We start from the raw sequence: 7,382 nt of genomic DNA on the forward strand, positions 1-7,382 counted from the left end.
TAAAAACAAACCAACCAACCAACAAACAAACATAAAGCAAACAAAACAACACAAACAATCAAACAAAACCCCGAACCATCGGGGATGAGGGGGAGGGGTTCCTTCGCACTCCAAGGGGAGCTGTTTGATCCACCTGCCCCTCGCCCTCACCTGCCCCTCGCCCTCACCTGCCCCTCTCGGTGCCCTAAAAGAACCTGGTTTCCTGCCATGAAACAAGGACCAGCACAGCCGGAATGCACTGCACAAATGTCCCCTGGGTCACAGTGAGCAGGTTGGGAGGGTCCAGGTCGCTGCCGGGACCCGTGCAGACAGGGAGGACGTCTTCGGCAGTATCCCTGCTGCAGGCCTGTGGGCCAACAGATTTATTAATGTTTATTTAAAGTCATTGCAAGAGCAGCCTCTCCCACCCTTGGTAATGAGCTCGTGTCCTAACTTCTATAGGAACATGGCTGGCTTTTCCTCATTAGCTTATTTTGGCAGGTAGATCCCTAAGAATTAGTGTGAAAACTGAAGACTATTTTCGTTTCAAGACCTAGTGATTCACAGATATCCTGGCACTAAAAATATCTCAGCATGTAAGGATGAAGATTTGGGGCATAAAGAGGAAATGACTCCTTTCCCCAGGTCTGGCCACAGTTGGAAGGTGATGCAGGATGTACCACAGAGCTCACCTGGGCCTGGAAATTTCCATGCTCTGCTTTCCCCACTGCTCTTGTGCTGCCCCCAGAGAGATGGTTGTTCCCTGACACACACACCCCGTAAATTGTTCAGAGTCCAACTCTGTTTCCCTTTAGAAACAAAATAAGGCATCTTAAATAGAGAACCGTTTCACCCTAAAGCCACAGCTCGCTGTCAGAAATGTCATTACTAGATCGCAGATTAACTTAGGAAATAACAGAAAGTCTCACGAGAGTGAGAGCCCCACCCGCCCTGCTTCTGCAGGGAACTAACCCTTCTTCCGTGTGGCCAGGTGAGCTGCCCTTTGTGGGGCTGTGCCTGGGAACATGAGGAGACACCCCACCCTTCAGGGACACAGAGGTCCAGAGCAGGCCCGGCCACAGTCGGTCCAGGTGCGCAAGTGTCCCCGACCACCCCTCCCTAGGCCACCCCTCTCTTGCCCTCCGTCAGGCTCAGAGAATGTGGTTGGTAGGAACACTTAGACCCATTGTCTGGAGCTGGCGGGGCTGGGGGACAGGGAGGGAGGCTGCGAGGGATTCTGTCACCAGCCTGTGCTGAGAAAGACGGGATGAGATATCAACAATCAATGCTGGGGGCTGGAGAATGGCCTTCAGTTCTATGACTCGGCTTCCTGGTGGTCCATGGGAACCGGGGGTGAGCCAAGTGCAGGGATTTGGAACACAGCGTTTCCAAAATGAAATGAAGGCGTGGCCTCAGAATAGCTTGAATAACTTGACTTTAGTACAAATCAATCCATGTATTCTTTTTTGAAAAAAAAAATATTCAGTTTTGATATGTTCATCTACCGCATGGTTTGTAAGAGGCTTTAGGGCAAAGACGATAAAAAGAACCTCATCAGAACTTTGCACGCAGCACAGGCGAAAAGTGTCCCCTGGTCCTTACACTGTGAAATATCACAAATGCTGGTTACGTTCCTCTGTCCGCCAGCGTCGGTCTCAGGGGCGAGGGAGCAGGGCCCGGCCCTTCTGGGCCTGCAGCTGCCCTGCTGTGCAGCTGTTCTGCATCCCTTCCGTCTTATCCCAGGTGAGGACCACGAGGATCCTAGAGGAACGGAATGACGGGGTCAGCGGGGGCTGGAGGGAGGCCCCCCGCCGCTCGTGGGGGACACCAGCCCTTTCCCACCTTCTGCACCTTCCGAGCCTGGATCCGGGAGGACCGTAACCCCATGTCCCAAAGCTGAAGGAGAGACACAGCCAGACAGCCCTATCCCTCCGAACTGGGCAAGACCACGTCCAGCTTGGGAGGCAGGTCTCTCGATGGCCTCGGGTGCAGTAATTCCATCGAAAGACCAGGGAAGAAAAAACAAATTCTTACCAATACCTGGACAAAGCAAAGAGAACTTTTTTTCAAACTTCAGCTGTCAGGAAGAGCCACCATTAGTCTCCCCAGGGTGGGATCTGAAGGGCCACTCAGCACTGCTGCTGTCTAGAGGGTAACACCCCTAAACCCCCCACAGGCTCGGGACTGAGCCGGAGCCAGGAGAGGAGCCGGGCTGGACCAGGGTCGGGGCTGCAGCTCCGGGCTCTAAGGTGGGTTCACGTGCGCTGCTGACTCGTGGGGCAGTGGCTCAGCTGCAGCTGCCCCAGGGGGATTGTCCTCCCAAGAAAGCGCTGGAGAGACTGGGTGAAGCAGTTTGGTCGGCAAGACCCCAGACCCCCTTCAACAGCGTGAGTGTCCGCCAGGTGGATGGGGGAGCCCCCAGCCGCGCCCCGGCCTCGAGAAGGGACCTGATGCTTACGGCTGGTCCTCCTTCAGCATCTCCCCAACCTCATCGCTCATCCCTGGGCCCCGCCCTCCCTTAGACTGTCTCCCGCGAGCCACGCCGTGATCGAGGTCCTCCGTCAACGCATTGGTGTTCCTTGACCTGGGCTCTTGTCCCCAGCCCACGCGCGTGCCGTGACGGGGCTCGGGGAGCTACACGCTGGCTGAGTGGACCTGAAGCACCAGCCTCACTCACACGCGGGTCGTGAGAAGCCGACGTGATGATGCGTCTCCTGTAGGTGCCCTACGTGCCCACAAGCACTGACAATGCTCCCGACTGACCAGCAGGGCAGGGCCTGCTCCGCTCCGGGTGCCCAGGCCCAGGCCTCAGCCTGTCTGGCTGGAATAGACCCTGCTTCCCAGACTTCCACTCCTGAGCCGCCACATCCCAGGCGCCCTCGGGCTAAATTTGTGGTGGGTGGGGTGAGAGCACGTGGGAGCCACGCCACTATTCCACGTTTTCTCATGCGCAAAACAAGCTATTTTTGCAAAGCATGCTCAATCATCTCCATGGAAACCACGTCGTCAGCTGGGTCTCACCTCACCGGTGCTGCAATGGAATTTGGTTTAAACATCCTTTGCAAAATCTGACTGGGGGTGTGCACAGACATCTGTGTGTATTCGTTTTCAGACACACACACACACACACACACACACACACATAACCTTTCTAGTCCTTTTTCCACAGGGTGTTTACAAAGCAGAATGACTGCTGCTCAGGAAACCACAGCCACGCTGTCATCATGTATATCAGCAAAGCTTCTACTGTGTTGAAGGCTCAGTTTGCATTCAAGCAGGTTAACAAGAAGGGAGGGGTGGGTCCAGGGGTGACTTAAAGATAGAGATGGGCCAGTGGGTGGCCGGTGGTCACTATCAAAGAGGAAATTAAAGCGAAAAAGGACAAGTTTTCGGGAAACCAGCCCTGAATGCCAGTTTCAACCTCCAGAGACGCCATGTCACCTGAAACATATTTTCTCGACTCAAAATACCTCTTTTTCCTGTCACCCCTCAGCTTGCTCTGGACGCTGTCCCCTGCTCACCACATGTGACACAGTTGCGCATGCACACAAACACACATGCACACACATGCACACACACACATGCACTTAGCACAAACTCCATGCTAATCTCAAACATTCACTGACCCTGTGCTGTGCTCCAAACACCTTGAGAAGTGCTTGGATTGCATCAAAATTGGAAAGGGAAGACACATGCCCACAAAAAAGTTTAAAACTAATAGGAAAGGTAGATAAATATACAAACACTGGGTCTACAAGTCCAGGTAAAATTTCACAGAAAGGCCATTGACAAGGTGATAACCATACAGCCTTGGTCAAATCACTTATCTTTCAATGTTTTAGGTTCATCTGCAAGTTGGTGGTAAAGATACATAAAATGGTTTCAAGGAATGAATAAAAAGGGCTATGCAACTGTGAGGGGCAGGTATATGCACACGTTCGGCAGGAGTCACTAGGAAAAGCTAACTGTGACAGATGCAGTCCTGGACTCCAGCAGACAAAGTGCTGAGATCCTGCTACAGGCACAGGGGCGATGTGAGCTGAGCCAGATGGCAAAGTGCTGCCTGCTTGGAGGAGGCGTCGATAGCAGAGTCAACCGGGAGGGTGTGCACGGGAGCAGAGGGGAGAAGAATGCGGGAACGCAGGTGGAAGCAGCTGATGGAGGAGCTTGTGCACCCAGATCCCAGAGAAATGTGGGTGTTTCCACACAGCAAAGTAGAAGACATTGAAGACATCCAAGCAAAGGCAGCACGTGCCCCACGGCGGGGCACAAACCCACGGGCCGTAGGCTGAGGTCAACTTGCAGGAGTATTATTTGCTCAAGAAGGAGTTTTACTATCATTTTAAAAATGAACTTGGGACTTCCCTAGCGGTCCAGTGGTTAAGACTTGTCCCTCCAATGCAGGGGGCACTGGTTCAATCCCTGGTCTGGGAGCTAAGATCCCACATGCCTTGAGGCCAAAAAACCAAAACATAAAACAGAAGCAATATTGTAACATATTCAATAAAGACTTTTAAAAAATGGTCCACATCAAAAAAATCTTAAAAAAAAATTTTTTTTAATTAAAAAAAATGAACTTGTTCTCTACAGGCAGGGTCTGCTCACCTTCAGTTGGCAACAGAATCACCCATCCTACTCTTTTATAACCACACAAATACACATTTACGGCACCATCTATACAAGAAAGCATACGAGGTTTTAAAGTCTGATTAAGTAAAAATTTGAGAAAAGTTAATCTGGTGCCAGGATGGAAGATGCAGCAAAAGCTAAAAGAGCACAAACGCATAGGGAGGGTGAATTCCTCGCCTACACCTAGACCTGCCAGCCTCATCCTTCTGGACAGAACCTGGGCTGCAGTGTCACAGCCTTGACACTGGGAGGTCCAGGTGGGAGAGGCTCACAACCCAGACTCCGCTCATTAGCCGTGCGTTTGTCCAACAACCAGCTCTGACCACTCACCCCAGGACTAGTCCTGAAGGGCACATGGGGTGCACAGGTGTGTGAGGAGGGGCTTTCCAGGTGTGCAGCCCAAGTTCAAGTTTCCTACAGAGAATCAAACCAAATGAGAAACCTTTCTTGTCCACTACTCCCTGTGCCACAGGCAGCTACCTGGGGGAAATCGCAAAGATACGCACCACACGTTTGTAGCCTTCAACAAGCTCACAATCTAGGTGAGGAAGCAGGATGTAAATACACAGAAAAAAAAATGTGACGGAGGAATTAAGTTACAGCAGAAGTGATGTCTTAAAATAGAGAATGATTAATTGCCAAGTGAATTTGAACCCCGGCTTCTCTACTAACAAATTGGCTATGTTATCTTAGACAGTTTGGTTAATCTCCTTGAAAATGCTTTTCTCACTTATAACCTGAGAATTAAAATGATTATCTTTTCCTCCCTACCAGATAGTTGTGCGAATCAAATAAAATGAAAAAACCAGAATTGTAGAGTGTATGGGACCTTCACAGTATCCAACCATCTCTTCAATTTCCAGATGAGGGAAATTGAGAGAGAAGCTTCTGTGAGATATTTCCCAAGGTTACTGAACTGGTAATAATAATTGATGTTATAAACTTATTTTTTAATGCACACATATTCATCCCTCAAGTATTCACTGAAAGCCTGCGCTCAAGGTCCTGTTCTAGGCTTGGCAGACAGAACTATAAACAAGGCGGACCTCAGGTCTTCTGCCCTCTAAGAAGTTACAGTCTCATGGAGAAGACAGACATTGAACACAGAAGTACAAGTGGGATGGGAGTAGCAAATGGGACACCCACGATGATAGGACAGCCTGTGACGGAGGCACCAGCCTCTCCAGAGAGGTCAGGGAGGGCTCCTGAGGTGGGACATCTAAGCTGGAGGAAAGGTAGCACACCTGTGATTTCCGAAAAGCTGAGACTAGAACACACCTTTTGAAGTGAAGGTCAATGTTCATTCTTTAAAAGTATCTTACAGGCTTTGGACTTAACCTCGGCCTGCAAACAACTACAAAACCACACACAATATATATAAAACAGTGAATTTTATGCACTGGACAACAGGCAAAGGATGACTGATTCTCGAGATAAGGAAAGACGTGGCTTTCTATCTGGAGGCAATTCCAGCACAAGCAGACGGAACCAGCAGAGGCTGGCAGCCTCACTGTGCTGAGGAGACAGAGACCAGTTCTGGGACCAGGGTGACGAGAAGGTGCAGAGCAGAGCATCAGAAAGGAAGAAGCTGTGCAGAGAAGCCACCCCAGAAACCTGCACTGGGTCCCATGGAGTCTTTGGCTAAATACCAACCTGCATATTCGTAGGGTGAAAAACCATGGGTCTGGGCAATAACAGCTTCTGAGCGCCCCAAACTCAAGGTCACCTAGATTTTCTCCTAGGTACCTCTGGAAGCTATCGTTTCACATTTTGCATTTAGATTTATGTTCCACTCAGACTTAGTTTTTACAAAAGGTTTAAGGTCTAGATTCTTTTTTTTTTTTTTTTTTTTAAGGTGGATGTCCAGTTGTTCGAGCACAATTTGTTGCAAAGACCATTCCTTTTCCATTGAACTGCCTCTGCTTTTTTGTCAAAGATCAGCGGAGTGCAGTTGTATGGATCTATTTCTGGGCCACTACTGATCTATTTATCTCTTCTTTTACTGACCCTAAGCTGTAGCTACAGAGTAACTCTTAAAGTCGGGTAGTATCAGACTTCTGACTTTGTTCTTTTTCAGTTTTGTGCTGGCTATTCTGGGTCTTTGCCTCTCCGTATAGACTTTGGAATCAGTTTGTCAATATCCACAAAATGACTTGCTGGGATTTAGATTGATGCTATGAGTTGAATTGTGTCCCCACCGAATATATATCGAATTTCGAACCCCTGGCAACTGTGAAGGTGACCTTATTCAGAAATAGGGCCTTTGCCAATGTAACCAAGTCAAGATGATGTTATTAGGGTGGGTTGTAATCCAATACGAGGGTGATCTTATTAGAAGCAGAAATTTGGACACAGGGACAGGCGTGTAAGAGGGAAAACATGCAGAGATACGCAGGGAGAAGGTGGCCCTGAGGCCAGGAGGAGACTGGAGTTCCACTGCCCCAAGCTAAGCGTGCCAGGGTTCCAAGAAGCTGGAGGAGACAAGGAAGGGAACTCGCCCAGACTGGGCTTTGGAGGGACGGTGGCCCTGCCAACGCTTTGATTTCAGACTTTCAGCCTCCAGAACTGTGAGAGAACAAATTTCTGTTGTTTTAAGACATCCAGTTGTGGTGCTTTGTTGCAGCAGACCTGCTATACATCAAGTTAGGAAGAATGATACCTTAACAATAGCGAATTTTCCTGTCAATGAATACTGACTATCTCTCCATTTATTTAGATAGTCTTTGATTCCTTTCATGCATATTTTGCAGTTCTCCACATAAGCATCTTATATA

This window comes from Eschrichtius robustus, chromosome 11 (assembly GCF_028021215.1).
Source record: "Eschrichtius robustus isolate mEscRob2 chromosome 11, mEscRob2.pri, whole genome shotgun sequence".
NCBI lineage: Eukaryota > Metazoa > Chordata > Mammalia > Artiodactyla > Eschrichtiidae > Eschrichtius > Eschrichtius robustus.